This window comes from Pinus tabuliformis, chromosome Q, assembly GCF_031772625.1.
Source record: "Pinus tabuliformis cultivar Carrire ecotype Pingquan chromosome Q, CPIR1, whole genome shotgun sequence".
Lineage (NCBI taxonomy): Eukaryota > Viridiplantae > Streptophyta > Pinopsida > Pinales > Pinaceae > Pinus > Pinus tabuliformis.
In genome coordinates, this window is record NC_142296.1 from 1,389,346,186 (window position 1) to 1,389,366,269 (window position 20,084).

Below are 20,084 nucleotides of genomic sequence, written 5' to 3' on the forward strand. Positions count from 1 at the left end.
TGAATTTTCTGTTTGGGGAGCTTCTTCTAGCATGTTGGTTGCATTAACTGTTTTGACTCTTTCATCAATATGGGCAACCGATTCTTCATTGATGTGTGTATTCAGTTCTAAAGCCAACGGCCTTCCATCAATGGGAGGACTTGTTTCATCATTAAATAAAATAAAAGAATCCATATCAGAATGGATTGAGTAAATGGGAAAATTTTCAGGCTTGCTCTCACTAGTTACCACATACTTCATCAGTGTTTCTCTATATAGTCTCCTTGGTTGCCCAAAGACAGATATAGTGGCATAAGAGAGATCTAATTGGAGGGATCCTTGGAGTTTTGCTCCCCAAGATCTTGACAATAGCATGTCATACTTTGGTGGAATGTCAGCAACCACAACATCCATGAGGATTGTCTTGTTAGGAAATTGGACTAAGGAGACACACAGGTCTTTGATGAGGCCTAAACACTTGACTTGACTTGAGTCAAAGGAGAATAGATCTTTGTAGGGTCTTGTAACATCAAGGTTCCGTTTTTCCATTACATCTTTGGGCATAAGGTTGTGTGAGGCACCTGAGTCAAACACAGCATTGTGCAGGACTTTGTCATGTATATGTAAACTGACATAAAAGGGTAAGACAGATCCATATGTTGATTTTCCATTAACTTCTGGACCGAACAGCAGCTCAGGCTGATCATCAAGAATATTGACATCATCCTTGACTTCTGGCATTTGAAGTGATCTTTGAATTTGTTGCCTATACACATCATGTTTAGCAAGTTCAGACAAGGGGATGGATATCTTCAATTTACCTATTTCTGCCTCTAAATCAAATGATTTTTCGGATTGGGTTTTAGTATTGTGAGAGGCAGGTTTCCCTTTTTCCATTGGAGTATCAGCAATTTGGTCTTGTTTATCAGCGTTAAGGGAAGTAATTTCTTGCAGTTTTTTTGTTTTAGGAGGGCTTTTTGGAATGTTGTTCAAATACTCTTTAGAGGAAGAAGGTGGCAGAGGCTGATCAATAGAAGGTTTTATTTCTGTTATGTCCTCTACAGTCACTTGATGTGGGTTTGGGACAGCTATATCAGCTGGTTCTGTTATGACGGCCTTTCCTTTAGTCTTGTTGGGCTGTTTTCCATCCTTTGGTTTGCTAGGTTCAGAAATATCAATGGTTCTAGTTCTCAGCTTATATTGTTTGTGGACCTCATAGACAGCAATATCATAGCCTTGTTTAAGATCAAAAAACTCACTAGACTTAGTCTGAAATTGATTAAAGTCATGCTCATCTTGGTCTTGTTGAGTTAGGAAAATTTGTTTCTCAGCCCTTGAATCCACTAAGTTCATGTGAGTGTCCTCTTGTGGGCTCACTAGATGTAGATGCTTCCACATAACTTTCATAAAAGGGGGGTCTTATATCATGGTCTGGGCTAGACCTACCAGCATTTTGTTCTGCGTTTTCCTAAAATTTGGGTTCCTTATGGTATTGGACTGTTGTCCTTCCTATGATGATTTCCTCTCAACACTTTCTACTCTGTCTCCTAGCCTTTGCATGCCACTGATAATAGCATCAAGTTTCTAATCTGAGGCTGAGGGTTCTTCTCTCCATTCTAGCTCTGTTTCTTTTGGCAATTAGGTTAGCCTCTACGCTAACAGCAAAATTTTGAATGTCTGCAAGGGTTTGAGGGGCTCTTTCTTTTAACTGGTATGGCATATCCGGGTCGAATCCATCAGGGAATTTATACAAGGCAAGGTCAGGTGGAGGTCTTAGGTTCTGTGGTATTGCATTATAGACATTGTTGAATCTTGCACAGTAATCTAGGATAGACACTTGAGGGCCTCTTTTTATTGTATTGTATTCAGCTAGTATGTGCAAGGGGTCTTTCTTTTTCTTCCATCTTTTGGTAAAGGATTGATAAAGCTCATCCGGAGTGGTTATAGAATTTGCAGCAAGTGATCTGAACCAAGTTCTTACATCACCTGTTAAACTTTGAACAAAAATTTTCATCCTCACACTATCATCATCTATTTCGTAGTTCTCAAAATAGTCTTGCATCTTCTTGGTATGCTGAAGAGATGTGCAAGTACCAGTTTCGTCAAAATATGTGATTTTAGTTTGATAATCCTGAGGCATAGCCCAAGGATTTTCAGGTAACTGCAGGGGTGCATATCTGTTAGCCATATTCACAGGGATAAGTGGAACAATAGGAACAACATGGACAACTAGAAAACCTGTAACAAGAGTAGTGGTAATGGGAGTATGTGCAGTGAATGGAGGTGTGGAAGGAGTGCTTTGGGAAGTAAATGATGAACAAGGGGAAGCAGGGGTTGAACGAAATAAAACTTTGAGAGGGGTTGGAACACTGCTTGTGTGAACTGCTTCATGACTATTATCAGCAAAATCTTCTCTTTGTTCTTGCTTCCTAAGGATCTTTAGGATTAAGTTCGGATTTTCAAAAGCAGTTGGGGGATTTAGGTCTGGATTTGACCTAGTATAACGAGAATTCTTTTTGGGAGCCAGATTCTGAAATTGTTTTGGTATTTTCTGTGAATGTTTTTAGAATTAGCAAGGAACTGATCAATTTTTTGGAACAACTATATGTAGTTTAAAACTAACATGAAGATTGACTGAAACAGCATTTATTTACTCCTATAAATGCAAAGCAAGAATAGTTTAAAGGCTTCCTGGCCGACAATCAGACTTCATCTGTAGTTTTAAGGAATACACAGCACTTGAAGAACTGATTTTTTATTCCCATGGAGTTTTTCCAACTTGATTTGTGAAATTAACTGAGGATCTCCCCAGTGGAGTCGCCATTATGTTAGCACTCATGTTTCCTTCTGGTCGGCTCAAAAGGATACGGCCGAGGTAACCACAGACCAATCTTTGGACTGCAAGTTCTAGCCCACCTACAATCAGTGAGGGCTCTCTCTTTCTGATTTAGCTTTGTTGATAAGATTTTTAGGCTAGTTATTGAGTTCAAGGGGTTTTGTTTTGATTTTGGTGGGAAGGATGATGCTTTCAAGTAAAGAGGCAGAGATAGCATGAAAGTTTTAGAACCATTGGGCGTGGAGTCAAGGAGTAGGACTGCTGGTGCATTTTCTTGGTCACAAGAAGGAATATGGAGCAAGCTAGTTGCATATGAAACAATCATTCAAGGTAAAAGAGATGGATTAAAGGCTAAGGAATGAGGGGAAATTAAGAATCTCTCATTCAGGTTAGCAGAAAGAAGATAAATGAGCCCTATCTAGGAGCAGTTAAGAATTCCTAGATAATAGTCATTCATATGTGAAATAGATCAAACATGAGCCATAACAGAATTCATATTTATGCCTAAATCAAGAGGAAAACATTAAAAATCCACAGAAACTGAGCATAGAGTGCAGCTAAGCAAATTCTAAACCAATCCTTTGTTCAGTAACTTGAGCATATGTGAAATTAAAATAACAGAGGTAAGGAACACTTATTGATTCATACTGCAGCGCAAGAATTCCACATTCAATTCTTCAAACCATTAGACACAGAGCAGACAGTCATTCCTCCAAAGCTTTTTAGCAATCTTTGATTAAGTAAAACATCTGAGATACAGTGCGAGTCTCTAATGAAGATTATCGACCAACCAACCCTTGTTGGTACAAATAGGGAAAATTATCCAATATTAATCTATTACAGCCGACCTAAACAGGTCTAAAAGAAAATGATTACTTTAATCTAATCTTATCCAAAAATAAATGCATGAAAATATCTTTGAGTTGTGTTGAGGGCAGCTATATCAAACTGAGTTAATGTCTGTCCTGGGTGGCTTCGTGCAGTCTTTCTGTAATAATTGTGATTTGTCTTTTATCTCCACCTAATGTGCACTAATCCCGACCAGATAAGTTTTTTAAATGGCCTTAACTTCTCTGCTGACTTTGATGGAGGCTTTTAATTTTCACCTGCCTTGATGTTGCTGAACTGATACTCTTTGCCACTTCATCTTTCCTCTGATACACTTTGGCGCTGAACCTGGCCTCTTTAATGTCTTCTGAGTGCTTTAGACTGTCCTATCGACCTTTTCGGGATGCTTCTCGGCCCTCTGTTGCTTTAAAAATTGTGTTTGCCCCTTTCTGTATGCTTCGTGAAGAAATTCTGGTCATTTCGCGCCTTTTGGGTCTGCTGGAGGCCGAGCGGTGAGGGGCTTTCCATTTCGGCCTATTTCCTGTAGCCATGCGCGAATAGCGCTAGGCACTAATCGCGCATGAAAAACTACCTCAGATTCTGATTCCGGGCTTCCTAGGCTGCGATTTCCACCTTTCGCACTTTTTGACGGTGACGTCAGCATGACGTCAGCGGTGGGTCCCAGTACAGCAGTGACGTGGCAGGGTGATGTCATTAGATGACGTCAGCAGTACGGCTGGGTGACGTGGTGGTACGGCGGAGGAGGTGATGTGGCGGTACGGTGGCAGCCACGTGGCAAGGACACGGTGGCAATAGGCCGACGCGGGATGGTACGTGGTAGGGTGACATCATGCTGATGCAGGCAGGGGAAGAGCAGTATCCGGTTTCGGGCACACCGCCTTTCCGCGTAGGTGGTTTCGGAAGAGGGGGCTCTGCCACAGCAGGGAGGGCGACGCGTGGCAGGAGTACAGCGGGAAAACCGTCGATCTCCCGGGCGTTAACCCTCAGTGGCTTCGGAGATGAGAAGACCCGCCCACCGTAGATCTGTGGTGCGAGCGATCGGACGGTCGGCGGCACAGAACAGGCGGCGGAGGGATAATGGACAGGGCCCGCGGCGCATTTGAATAATTTATTAAATGGCGGGGGGGTTTAAACATTAGAAAAGTGGGTTTACGGGTTTATAACAGATTTTAAAGGCATCGGAAGGGTCCAAAAGCCCAGAAAGATGGATTTATGGAGTTTGAGAAGGGTTTTAAGGTAAAACAAGGCGTTTATGCCTTGGGAGAGTGAAAACAAGTTAAATAAGATGGTTTTTATATACATGAAAGGAATTTTATGCTGTGTGATGGAGTAAAATGCATAAAACGATAGTGTAAGGGTGGAAATGAGGGCTCTTGTTGAGTTTCAGATAAACTTAGCAATTCCCAATGAACTTATGGTTATGTTTCAACCAAGGGGAGGGGATAAGTATATAGGGGAGTTATTAACATAATTTTAGTAGGGGAAGGGGAAAACCGACAGGGATTTACATAATAGAGCCAGTAGTTAATATGAAAGTGTGAAGAAAGCATTAGGTATGTGAATCTTAAGGCTATTAGGGGGGATAGAACTTGTAGAAGAGATATCAGCACTCCTAAGTAAATCAGATCTCTACTTAGGCAGATGTTTTATGAAACATGATGAAACTAAGAGGCTCAAGCAAATCTTGACCTCTTCAGGGAAGTTAGTGAGTGATTTGGGGAATTAGAAGAAGGGGGAGTTTAGACATGCCTCACTTGAGCTCCTTCAAATGAAAACTGCCTTGTACCTGTGACCTGAAGTACACTATTACTTTAAAACAAAAAATTGATCACAAATCAACATTCTGCAACCTCAAAACTACCTACCCAGCCTACTTACCTAACATTTTTTCTTCTTTTTTTTTAGGTGCACTTAGACTTGCAGACCCTACTTTATAATTTTTCTTTTGATTGCCCTCCTATCTAAATCTGCACTTATTTCTGCCAAGGGCCTAGATTAAGCAGTTGGGTTCCTTTGATTCTCTACCTATCTACAAATCTGCCATGATTAATCTGTTTGGACACATATTCATTCTCTATTTCTAAAGCAAGAAATTGAAACCTAGGGAAGCCAAGATTAAGCTGTTTAGACTTGCCTTAACAGAACATTCTTCAAAAATGGTTAAGTCATCAAAATTGGAATACAACAGTGGCATTTAGACTGGCACACTTTCATGGCCTCTTCTTTGACCTCTTTCTGGAAATATGGAGCATTGCAGCATGCAAAGTATGACATATTTGGCATGTAAAAATGTCAATCATGAAAGCTGAACACCTGTTGCAACAGGAGGCTAACAGTGGCTCCACTTGGGGATGGATTTTCCTTGTGAAAAGCCAAGAACAGCAAGTGAGACTGCCTTGATCTTCTATTGTTGTTGTAGACTGAAAAAACTTCTTTGTGCTGGTTGTTAAGAGTGTGAAACTTTGAAATATGAAAAACTCTCTCCTCAACTGAATTACTGTGAAATGTATAGCATCGCCTGCTTTCTTCTGTGTGCTTAATGTTATGTACAATATTGCTTAAGCATTGTGCCATTGAAAAATATAGATCAAAACTGATGTGTTTCTTTAGCTCTGGTCTAGAAACAGTTGCTGAAAGATTGCTCCTCTCCTATTGATATTGTTTGACTGAAGACTGTAAGCTGCACACTGTTTTGCTTTTACCCTGGATTTCTGTGATATGACAGTGCTACTCTTGTTGTTTTGCAGAGATTAATGTAGAGATACATCCTTAAAAAAAATGGAATTCTTGCATTAACTATGTCTTCGCAAATTCTGTTGCTGCTTCTCTAACAACCGAAATGCTTATAGAGAAAATAAACAAAGTGCTGATATATACACATATCAATGTACAAAGAAATATGTATAGAGCTGCATTGTATCCTTTTAAAAGGGATCATGGTAATGTTTTAACATTCGGCCATAAATAGGGCCTTCCTCAGAAGTGTTGCCCTCTAGAGATTTGAGAAAAAAAGTATTATTCCCTTGAACAACAGAAATAACAAATGGCCATTTCCGTAAAAAATTAAATTTTGCATGTTTTCCCTTGTCTTCTCTTCGTGAATCCCACCTTAGAACTTTGTCACCAATGTAGAAATCCTCAGCCTTAGCTCTCTTATCAAACATCTTTTTGAGCTTTTCTTGCAAAATTTGAGCTCTTTCATAGACTTTCTCTCTGGTTTGCTGAAGATGAATGGTCTAATTGATTCTTCGTTGAATGTAATTTGGTTCAGCCTGAATCTCTTGTAACAGTTTGATAGTAGGGATGCCCAAAGATGAAGGAAATCTAGCCTCCATGCCATATACTAGCTCATAAGGGCTCATCCCAATGGATTTCTTGGTTGAAAGTCTGTCTGCCCATAGGGCTTTTGTGAGCTTTTTATGCCAGTTCTCCTTGTTTTCTTCTAAGATCTTCTTGATAATATTAATTAGACTTTTATTTGAGGATTCGTCCAAGCCATTACCTTGAGGGTAATAGGCCGTAGAGTGGCCCAAGGTAATATGAAATTTAAGGCAAAAGTTGATCATCTTTATGGATTTGAAAGCAGCGGCATTGTCAGTAATGATCTTCTCAGGGCAGCCAAATCTAGAAAGGATATTGCACTAAAGGAATTGGATAATGATGGTGTCATTGGCTTGCCTGCATGGGATGGCTTCAACCCACTTGGTGAAATAGTCGGTGGCCGTTAGAATCCACTTGTGCTGGCCTGAGGAGGAGGGATGGATTTCTCCAATGAAGTCAAGACCCCATTGTTGAAAAGGCGTTTCAGTTGAGATGGGTTTAAGGGGCAGGGGCAACAGCTTTCTTTTGCCCTCAAATATTTGGCATTTGTGACATGAAATGGAAAATTTCTTTATATCTGCAAAAAGAGAGGGCCAATAGAAACCAGGCCTTAAACTTTTATCAGCAGTGGACTTCCAATATAGATGTCCTCCACAGTCACCTGCATGGAATTCTTTCATGACGTTGTTAGTTTCACTCATGGTTAAACAATTAAGCAATATACCTTCATGATTTTTCCAAAATAAAGCACCATCTATGACACAAAACTTCGAAGCTTTCATCTTTAAAAATCTTTTCTTGGTTCTAGACAATCCTGGGGGACCAAACAGGTTTAACAATACAAAGCATATATCAGCATACCATGGGGATTGCAAAAAGGTCTCACTGATCTGTGGAGTCGCCAGCTCCTATTCATTGTCCAATTGGTTAATGTCTAAGGCTTCAAAGTTTGTTTCAGACATCAGTTTGGCTAAACCTTGTCCCTTTATGAGCTTGGTTGGTTTTATTTCCATGTCATATTCAAGGATGTTTGCAATCCATTTGTCTCTTTTGCCCTCTAATCCGTCTTGGGTTAATATGTCTTTTACAACAGCATTTGGGACATAGGCAATCACATGTGAATATAAAATGTAGACTCTAAAATCCTTGATGGCCTTAAAAAGGGCATAGGCCTGCTTTTCCATAATTTGGTAGTTCAAAGGGGCATCTCTTAAGGCTCAACTGAAAAATGCAATTGGCTTTTCATTTCCCTGATCATCCTTTTGCAAAAGGACAGCAACTATGGTGTGATCAGATGCAAAAGAAAATATGATAAAGTCCATATCAAGTTGTGGACTTGTGAGGACAGGAGCTTGGGTTAAGGCAGATTTTATGCCCTGAAAGGTTTGCTTGGTCTGAAGAGACCATCTCACCTTGGCATCCTTTCTTAACATGTTACTTAACAGTCTTATTAGCTCAGCTAGATTTGGGATAAATCTCTTTAGGAGGTGTTGTGCTCTACAACAACCCCCCATTTCATAACATTTTCATTCACACAAAAAATTATTATATGGAATGGGTCCCTTTTAAAATTTAATTGGCATCAATGCTTTTGTGTTCAAAAAGGTATGATAATCAAATGAGTTTATGTATTTAAACCTTTTTGAATAGTAGTGTTCCAATAATAAGGCAATCTTTTGTTATTGCAATAGAGCGATCGCAAGATCGCATATCGTAATGACATGAGAAATACATTCAAACGGCACCTTGTTCTCCGCCGATGCGATATCGCTGTCGGCGATCGGCGATATTCCATGCACACCTAAAAAGGGCACATAACTCACGCTCCGACGCGACGCGATATCGGCGATCGGCTATCGGCGCTCCCTCATGTGGGAAGAAACCCTTTAAGTTATACACCAGACCCGATGCGATATCGCCATCGGCCGTCGGCAGGATCTCATGCACTTTGATAAGGCGTTCGGGTCTTACCCTGATGCGATGCGATATCGCTCATCGGCGGTCGGCATTCTCAAAAAACTCATCGCTTGAAGTCTTAAAGTTATATCGCCATCCAGTTGATAAAGCGCACATTTCAAAATGCCGTTAAATGCAGGGATAAGGTAATCCATGTGTATTTAAAACCTTGCCCCTTCGATTAACGAACACTTGCGTTTAACCGCCAAAATATCTGTTGCACGCTTAAGGGGGTCATTCAGCCGGATAACGTTGTGATACTCATTTAATGAGTAGCAGGCCTTAAATCACCATTAATGAATCTGCAATATCTTCCCAGTGATTGGATCCGCAGCCACTTTTGAGAATTAATATCATCACGCTTCAAATGATATATCTTTCCCTTTATGGATTGTCATTGTTATTTCCTTGTTACGATTTCTCTTGCCTTTGTGTAGAATTCATCTATTGAAATTTGAGAGAAGCCTGAGCATGATGGGGAAGAAATCCAAGAGGACAGCGGGCTCCGCTACTGCATCTGTTGCAGGACAAGCTGCCGCGGATAAGAAGAAAGGCCTAATTTCAGACACTACGTGCACTGGTCTCAATAGGACTTCATGGCAGGGCACATATAACCTATTAGAAGCTGAGCAACCTGAAGTGATAGTGACAGAGGCTAGTGTGGATGTACTAAAGAAGTCTGATGCTACTCTCAAATTCCTGGCCGACTCCTTTCTTCACAGCATAGCAGCCAGAGAGCAGGTCGTTCCCTACACTGATGTAGTGCGATGGGCAATCGAGGAAATTCCTATCATTTATAGAACGTTCCACACAATGGATGGAAGGATTTTCGGGTCGTTCAAGCCAGAGCACCTAAGGCAAATGTATCATTTGCCCAAGCCAGAGAAAATCTATAACAAAGCCTTCGTGGAGAAATTTGCAGCCGAGAATGAAGTACAATCTGAACCCATCCGGGATTGGAGGCAGAATCCGGCCAAACACAAGCACGAAAGCTCGGGTAAGTACTCCGTCGATTCTTTGGCTTCTCCCTATTGCTATGCGGTGATTATGATGTGTAGGCTATGGGGGTTACATGACTCTGCTAATTTCGACATAGAAATGGTTCCCCTGATGGAAGCAGCTGTTAATAGTATAATCATGGATTGGGCCACCATTCTTTCTGATAAGTTGGCCATAGCTGTTCGTGACTTTAGAGCCAAATCCAGAGTTTCCGAAAGGAAAATCCCACCAATTTATTATAGCGCTTACATTATGGATACTTTATGTTTTAATTCTGAATTTCCTATCCTCGGTTGGAGGTGGACCACCCAAGACCCCTCACCCATTCATTTGTATCATCAGAAATTGTGGAAGTCCTCTTACAAGGACCATTTGTATCAAATTTGCAATGGTTTTATGGTTCCCATTCATTATTCCATTTTTGATCGACCTATTCCCAAAATCTCCTATCTCGCTTCCTTCGATTTACCAGCTGTAGAAGGTTGGTTTGGAGAAGAACATTTTACCTATATTAGGGTTTTTGGGAGCCAGGCCAAGCCGCATGTTCTTCCTTTATATGTTCCAGACAAATTGTTGGCCCGAGAAATCTCCTACCAGATTATGGCCGAGAGTGTCACACAAACTCTCAAGAAAGAAAAGAAGAGGGGCTGGCCCTATTTTTCCTTGAGAATTGGTGTTTATACTCTGCATGATCTCAAGCATGTAGAAAAAGAGGCAACAAAGATGCAAGCTTTATCCCTGGCCACTCTCCCAAGCAGACTCTATGATCCACATAAAACTGTCTACACTGCCCTAGAACAGGCCAAATTAACAAAAGTTGACCATCAAGAGGATATGTTTGATGACCTGTTCGCCGCCGCCGATACAATCGGTCACACCAAAGAGCTTGCTAGAATGAGATATAATGATGAGACGTTAACTGAGTTCAATAAACTTAGAGAGCAGAGGTTGCAAACTCTGCCTCTAGATTTATTGACAACAACCCCACCGTCTTCCTCAAGTGAGCCTGGTCGGCAACAGACGAGTCAACCTCCTGTTACAACTAATGATCAAAAGAAACAACAGGAGGAAAGGCAAAAGAAGTTGCAGGCAGAAAAGCAAAGAAAAGAGCAAGCTGAGAGGCAGAAGAAGGAGCAAATAGAAAAACAGCAAAAGGTGCAGAAGGATCAAGAACAGAGAAAGCAGAAAGAGATAGAGGAACAGAGGAAGAAAGAAGAAGAGGAGAAACAAAAGAAAGAATTGGCAGATAGGCAGAAAAAGGAATTGGCAGATAGGCAGAAAAGGGAGCAAGAAGAGCAGCAGAGAAAAGAACTAGAGGAGCAGCAGCGAAAAGAGTTAGAGGAGCAGCAGAGGTTAGAACAAGAAAAAGAGCGGAGTAAATCCCAGACAGAGCAACATAAACAGACCTCCATTGATCCTGAATTTCTTAAACAATGGAACCAATTCGATTCCATTATCAGTGGAAAGGAAGGCTCCAAAGATACAGACACCTCTAAAACAAGCGATGCGCCAGAAACCACTTCTTCTCAGGTTCTAAGCGGAACCAGCGGCCCACCCATTTCAAAGGATGTTGAGGTAATTACTATAGATCCTTCCGATCAAATTGTTCTCCAGGTGGAAGATATTCCTCCCCTGGATGTTTTCTATAGCCCAAAGTATAAAGTTGTTGTTAAGCGCTCAAGGAAGAGACGAAGGCTTGATCAACCTTCTATCTTTCCTGAGCAAACAATCATGGGCAATGTAGTTTGGAAGGAGGAATTGGATCCCTCCGATGATCTAACAAAGCTATCGCAGTATGCGGGAGCTTATTCTGCAGCGACTATTGACAAAGCATCGGAGGTAAGTCTTCTGTTGAAGACTAAGGACCAGGAGATTTGTACATTACAGGCAGAAGTAACCAAGGCGAAAAACAAGGCAGCGCAGGTAGAAGAGCAGTTGCTGGCACAACAGCAAGAAAACAATATATTAACCCAGCAACTGCAGACTGAAAAACAGAGAATCGACCAGAGCGCAATCCAGAAGCAGAAAGAATTGTCGGAGGCATTGGCACAGTTGAGAGAGGCGAATGAGCTAATGACGAAATCAAAAGACGAGCAAATAGCTCGACTATTAGCGCAACTTGAAGACATCAAGGGCACCCGGAAAGTGGAGGATTTCAGAGCAGAAGCAGCTCAAATAAATGGCGCATTAATATCTCATATTAGACTCCTATGCCAGCAACTTACAGAGGCTGAGCCATTATGCGAAATATCTAAAGTAGTATGTCAGCGGATAGAGCAAGCCAGAAATGAACTAGATCAGGCCGAAGAAACCATAACCGGATATCTTGATTGGCAAGATACTGATGTGGGGAAGGCAACGAACTTGCCTAGAATCTATGAGACATACAAAGACATACTCTTCACGGAGTGGAACACTCAAGTGATGAAAGCGGAAAGGGCAGCTTCAAGGTGTAAGATGATTGCCAGCAATATGATTGATTTAGTCAATAACACACTCTATTTGGCAAACATGATTTCCCAGTGCACACCTGGAAGCATAACAATAGCAAACATGATTGAACAAACAAGTTATCATGACTTGGAGGAGAGGGGAAGGTTAATCGCTGGAGTAAATACTTTAACCTCCGAGGCATATTGGCTCTTTCTAATCAAGCCACACACTCAAAGGTCGGCCCTCAAGTGTTTAACAGATGCTCTCGGATGCCTGATCCCCGACATTCAGGATGCCACATATGATGCCCAGCTCACTTTGCGTCTCAACACTCCACCGGAAGTAGAGCCAATGCTGGCGATATGTCAGCTGAGGTTTAAAGGCAAAGAGCCCACCGAATGAAGCATTGCTGCCGACTGCCAGATCGCCAAGGAAGATGGAAAAATATTTATTGATGCCAATTTAATAGCTTTTCATTTTTTCTTAGATATTTAGATTAGATTAGTATTTATAGACCCTTTCATTGTTTTGGAAAGGGTCGTAAAATTTTGTAACAGACTTAAAGGCTGAAGTTTGCACTACTGTGCTTCAGCCTATATTCTTTTGTGAAACTCGACCAATAGTTCTTAATTTAACGAGAAGGTTGTTTTATACAATTGCGCACTATTGTCTCTTGTTTGGAATGCTTTCTGGTTTGAAGGAAGGACTGCGACATAGCTATTAATATACTGGATTGTTAAGCAGCTTACATGGTACTTTTATCTGCATCTGTCTTCTTTCCTCTTATATGAATTGTTGTATTATTATTTTTGCTATTGTTGAATACATTTATGCGCTGTAACAACAAATCTTCATTTCATTCCACTATTGGATGTTTTGTGATATGCCCTTTCTTTTAATCATGCATGTAGCAATGATATGAATGACAATGTGTAGTAATTCGCTATTATCGCTCTGCATAACTAATTATGCAGAGCAATCTTAAATGGTTTAAACGTCTATGCTTTAGTGTTAGAGTCATATGTATGCCTGCCTTAAAGCACAGATTATCAAACGCTACGCTTTGAAAGATTGATAAGTCCCGGGATTAGATCATACATCATACATCATAGGTTACTCATCCATCCCACTTTTATCCATTATTGGGAAACTGGTCCCATTATCCCCAGTCGGAGCCACTATTCCAAACGGAAAAGGAGCTGTACTAAGGTCCGAGCCGGGTGGTTTCCCCTATGTTGTTGCAACGATTTTCGTGGCCTCAACATAATTGGCGCTAGAAGGAGGGCCTCAACTGTGAATGGCACATAAGTCCCAACCTATAAGCCATTCCAAGAGTATTTCCCCCTCTGAATCCCCTCGACCTTCCCATTTGCATACTGGTTCGCCGGTATCCAAACAAGGAGAAGGGGAATCAACTACCACTGCTCAAACTCATCATACCACAGAACAATTAGATCTTGAATCACCTGAAGTCCAGTCTCTAATCCATAAACTTCAGAGCTTCTCGATTTCACCACAGAAATCTGAGGTATCAGAAAGCAGCGCGACTTCGCAATTCAACCTCACTCACCCTCTCACCAGACTTCAGAGCGAAAAACTCGGTATTGAACCCACTGAGTTTCCTTTACCTAAAAGGAAAAGGGCAAAGAAAATTACTGAAGGATCTGATAGTGAAGAGCTTTCATCCATGTCCTCCATTGCATTTTCTCCTCTGCAAGGTCAACCATCCACTCCCCCATTGCAAATTGTCGTTCATCAGGGATCAGAAGCCTCAATATCCCAACCTATTCACTCCTCATCTTTGATCCCTTCCCATACATCTGGAATCCAAACAGTAGTGTCAACCACTGTCGCTATCATAATGGCAGACCCATGGACTAGGCCAGGAGCAGTCAACATGCCTGCACCATTGCATGATCTACCCGATGCTCCCGAAAAATGGCTGCCTAAATTTAATCCAGATGACGGGACCCAGGATGAAGAACACATCAACAACTTTATGTTAGCAGTTAACCTAAAAGGAGTGACTGAGCAAGATGTTGTTGTAAGACTCTTCCCTTACACCTTACAAGGATCAGCAGGATCCTGGTATTTTTCCTTACCTTCTGGTTCAATTACCAGTTGGAACACATGCCAAGAGCAGTTTCTCACCAAATATGGAGATGATAGGTCCTTAGCTACTTTAATAAACGACCTCTCCAATCTGAGAATAGAGCACAGGGAACCAATAAAGGAGTTTAATGCTAGATTTAATAAACTCCTGAATAAAATCCCTACCGCTTCTAAACCAAGTGAACAAATCCGAAGCGAATGGTATATTACAGCCCTACCTGCCAACATAGCCATTTTTGTAGACAGGGCTGGGAAACCTACCTTAGCTAAAAACATGAGAGAGGCACTTGCTGTTGAAAAGCGCATCAATGCTCTAGAAAAGAAAGCTGCTTTGGAAGATAGAAAAGCTAAAAAAGTCTCGTTTAAAGAAGATTCCAAGAAGAAAACCCCAAAGGACCCGTATGACATGGAAGGTTTACAAAAGGTCCTTAAAACATTGTCTAACGAAATGGTTGAGATAAAGAAGCAGGTGGCCGAAACCTCAAACAAAAGACCATTTAGAACTTATAAGAAAACTGATTCAAAGCCACCCAATGTTATATCTAACGCAGATTCAGACCAAGAAGAAGAGGAAGAGGAAACAACTTCACAAACCGATGATGAAGAAGAAGTAGCTGAATGCCACGGAATGTGGGATTTTATACTCCCAAACTCTGATACCGAGAATGAAGAAGAAGCCTTTCCGGTTACTACAAGAAGTAAAAGCACTCCTGAACCCGCCCAGGCAACTTCAAAGAAGAGGAGCGCAGATGCTGCTACAGCAAAGGAAAAAGTCCCCCCAAAGAAGTCGCCTGTAGTAGTTCCCCAAAACCAGCCTTCAACTTCTAATTCTCCTTCAATATCCAAGACACTAGTGGTATCCAATTCAATGGAATATAACATTGTTGATGACATGAAGAAAACTAAGGCAAATATAACCATGTTTGAGCTTAGCAAATTAAAGCATCAACAAAAGTTACTTCTTAAAGAATTAAATGTTGTTCCCTCTACTCCCCTTCCCAGTGCAAGAGCTGCCAACAATTCAGGCCAGCCTCCTGCAGGTGTGGTTGAAATTACCGATTCAGTTCTAATTGGAGATAAATCAAATTCTCACACTCCACCCTTCCTGCTGACTTATGAAATTTATAATAGAAACCTGCACAACTGTTTAATTGATTCAGGGGCCTCATCTAATATAATGCCAGCTTCAGTTTGCTCTAAGCTGAACATTGAACCCCAGAAGTCTGCCATTCATATTGTACATTTGGATAGGACTAAAGTGCAGGTTGTGGGAGAAATTAATTCTGTAACCATCAGGTTGTCTGCCGACCCCAGGATTGTACAGAGGATTGACATCCTAATTGCCGACATACCTGAATTTTATGGTTTGATTTTAAGCAGAGATTGGTCCGAAAAACTGCATGGGTATATTTCCACAGATTGGTCACATATGTGGCTTCCCTACAAGGGAAAGCCAAATCAAATAAGGATCGATCGAGAGAAGCATATGACCCACACAGTTACTCAATTTGAGCAAGAAAACCAACCTGTGGCATTCAACAACAACATTTTGGGGAACTATTCGTCAGAATCATTCTTTGGAAACTTTGTTGCCCAACCATCTCCTTTTTCAGTCAATCATTTTACATCTCAGATCGAAAATTTTTCACAAACTGATAAGTCCAGATGTTTTAATGATGCTGAGAAAAATGTAGATATTTTTGTTAATACTCCTTTATTTTGGTCTTTATATTTCGATGGCTCTAAGTCCAGCGAAGGCTCAGGAGCAGGTTGCATTTTGGTTAGCCCGCAAGGAGAAAAGACAATGTTGTCTTGTAGGTTAGAATTTGAGTGTACTAATAACACAGCCGAATATGAAGCTTTAGTCCAGGGTTTATATAAAGCAATCGGCCTTGAAGTGCGATATCTAAAAGTGTTCGGCGATTCGGAAATCATTGTCAAACAGGTGAGAAATGCAATTCATTGTCTTTCAAGTCACCTCAAGCATTATCAATCGCTGGTACAGGATCTTACCTCACACTTTTCAGCCTTCAACATTTCTTCCATTCCTAGGTCACAAAATTCAGCAGCCGACCTACTAGCCAATGTAGCTTCTAAGCTTCTACCTTCTGAAGACTACAGCCTTGATAGATTTTCTGTAGAATTACTTTTTAGGCCTTCAATTCCTGACAATGTCACCAATTGGAGAGTATTTAACCATGACGAAGATATCTTGCAGTTTCTAACTTCGGAAAAATCCTATGACAATCAAATCATTGAGGAAGATGATCATGATCTACAGATGAAACAAGTGCCTCAAGAAAATTCAATTCCCAAACCCGTGGTGAAGCTTGAAGACCTTTATGATATCAAAGACAGGTTTAAACCTATAATTAATGCAAAGCTTCAAAGTTCCACCCTTAGGTTTGAATTAATAAATCTAGGCACTGACGATGCTCCTCAAAACATCAACTTAGGAATAGGACTTTCCCAGGAAGAAAAGGAAGCATTTATTAAACTATTGAGAAAAAACAAACAGGTCTTTGCTTGGAAATATGATGACTTAAAGACATATGATACATCTATTATCCAGCATACCATTCCTATGCTTCCTTATCAGAAACTGATTCAGCAAAAGTTAAGAAAAATACATCCAAATTTGGAGAGCCAGATAAAGTCGGAACTTAATAAGCTCTTGAAAGCCAAAATTATTTTTCCGGTCTGACATTCAAACTGGGTCTCTAATATGGTGCCAGTCAGAAAGAAAAATGGCGACATTCGAATCTGTATTGATTTAAGGAACCTGAATAAAGCGAGCTTGAAAGATAATTTCCCATTACCTACTATGGAGCAAATCCTCCAATCAGTAGCAGGCTCTGAAGTGATGTCCTTTCTTGATGGATTCTCCGGATATAACCAAGTTTTGGTTCATCTTGACGACCAACTTAAAACCACATTCAGAACAAAATGGGGAACTTATGCATATCAGAAAATGCCTTTTGGACTCATAAATGCGGGAGCGACATTCCAGAGAGCCATGGATATAGCCTTCAAAGGGTTGATTAATCGATCAGTAGTCGTCTACCTAGACGATATTACTGTATATTCTAAAAAGAGATATAATCATTTACATGACTTAAATCAAATCTTTCAGCGATGCAAAAGATATGGTATCTCTCTAAACCCAAAGAAGTCTTTCTTTGCTCTTGATCAAGGAAAACTCTTAGGCTTTATAGTATCCAAAGATGGCATTTATATTGATCCTGATCGGATTAAGGAAATTTCTGAAATCCCTTTCCCACACAATAAAAAATCGATGCAGTCATTTTTGGGTCAGATTAATTTTGTCAAACGATTTGTTCCAGATTTTTCTCAAATTGTATTACCACTTCAGACAATGATCAAGAAGAATTCAGTCTACAAGTGGGGATCAGAAGAAAAGCAAGCTTTTGATGTTATCAAGCAATCAATAATCAATGCCCCAGCCTTGAATACTCCCAATTTTTCTAATCATTTTACATTGTATACCGTTGCGTCCGATGTATCCTATGCTGCAGTTCTCACGCAGCCAAATGCTCACAACTTGGAAGCACCCATTTCATTTTTTAGCTCAAATCTTCAGGGTGCTGAATTAAATTATTCCGATGTGGAGAAACAAGCCTTTGCTGTATTTAAAGCAGTCAAACATTACAGGCCCTTCCTTTTGAAAACCCACACGAAAGTTATAGTCCCTTTCCCAGCGGTAAGGCAACTATTAATTCAAAAAGAACTGGGTGAAAGAAGGGCCAATTGGGTCACAGTGCTTCAAGAGTATGACTTAGACATAAAGCCGGAAAAGATTGTTAGGGGCCAAGGTTTTTGCAGGATATTGGCAAGAGCATCAAACATTCCTGAATCAAGCGATATGGATCAAACTGAATCAATCAATCAGATAAGTGCCACTGATTTGAATCTCAATATGCAGATTTAATATTTTATTTGAAGAACGGTTATGCTCCTCCAAATTTATCTTACAAAAATAAAAGGGCCATTAGGTTAAAAGCAAAGAACTTCACTCTCATTGATGATGTGCTTTTTAGACAAAATTATGATTCTGTCCTGTTAAGATGTCTTGAGAAACCTGAAGCTCAAAAGGTTTTGCAGGAGCTACATGATGGACCAGCAGGAGGACATTTTGGAGCAGACACAACAGCTCACAAAGTTATTCATGCTGGATATTATTGGCCTACTCTGTTTAGAGATGCTCATGAATACGTAAGAAAATGCTTCAATTGCCAAACTTCTAGTGGAAGACAACGGAAATCAGCTTTCCCTCTGCAACCTGTCAACATTGAACAGCCATTTGAACAATGGGGATTAGATATCATCGGGGAAATTACTCCACCATCTTCCAAACAACATAGGTATATCCTCACTGCTACCGATTATTTTACTAAATGGGTGGAGGCTATTCCTTTGAAGGCAGCAAATTCAGAGGCAATCATCGAGTTCATAGACCAATTCATCATTACCAGGTTTGGTGTCCCAAACGCTCTCGTTTTTTGATAATGCTTCCTATTTCTCAGGAAATTCTATATATGATTTCGCTATTAAAAGGGGATTTAAACTGAAATATTCTGCTAATTATTATCCCCAGGGAAATGGTTTAGCCGAATCTACTAATAAGAATCTCATCAAAATCATTAAGCGAACTGTTGAACAGAATCATAGAAACTGACACAAATATTTAGTGTTTGCATTATGGGCTGATAGGATTACACAAAATGCTTCTATAGGTTCCTCCCCATTTAATCTGGTATATGGAAAAGAAGCAGTATTGCCTACAAATCTTGTTCTACCCTCTTTAGCCCTAGTACAGTACATTGAAGAGACTCCTTCTTCCTCTATCCAACTTAGACATGACCAAATTCTCAAATTAGAAGAAGAAAGGGAAAAAGCCAGAATCACTTATGCCAAACATCAACAAATCATCAAAGCATCCTTTGACTTAACCTCATCCGGTTCCAAACACTTTCAAGTTGGTGACTTAGTTCTCAAATGGGACAAGGCCCATGAAGATAAAGGTAACCATACCAAATTTCAGAAAATGTGGCTTGGACCATTTCAGATCTGTGAGAAGATAGGCCATTCAACCTTTATATTGCAAGACTTATCAGGGTTGAGAGATTCTCTCCCTGTTAATGGCCTGATCTTGAAGAAATTCTTTAATTGAGAAGGTAATCCCTTCTCCTCTTTGTAGATTTGTGTAGTTTGTAGGATCGGTAGGAAATAAAACTGTAGAGTACCCCCATTGACCTTTTGCTGTGTTTGGAGAAAGCTGTCTCACAAAAAATAATAAGAATATTTGCTTTTAGATAGTAGAACTCTCAATCAAAAGGAACAATTTTTAGGAAATTAGATATCCTTGCGTTCTGAAACTACAATCTAACTTTTGAAGACTCTTCTCAAAAGGTAAAAGTTCTGTGAATCATTTTCTGTTTTCAAAACTGGTCTCCAAAGGTTATCCATTTTAAGATAGAAACTAACCCATTTTCAGCATCTTCAACTTTTCACCTGTCATCCATTTGCTCTTAAGGAGAAGATTGTTCACCCCATTCACTAAAGTTTATGGTTACTCAGA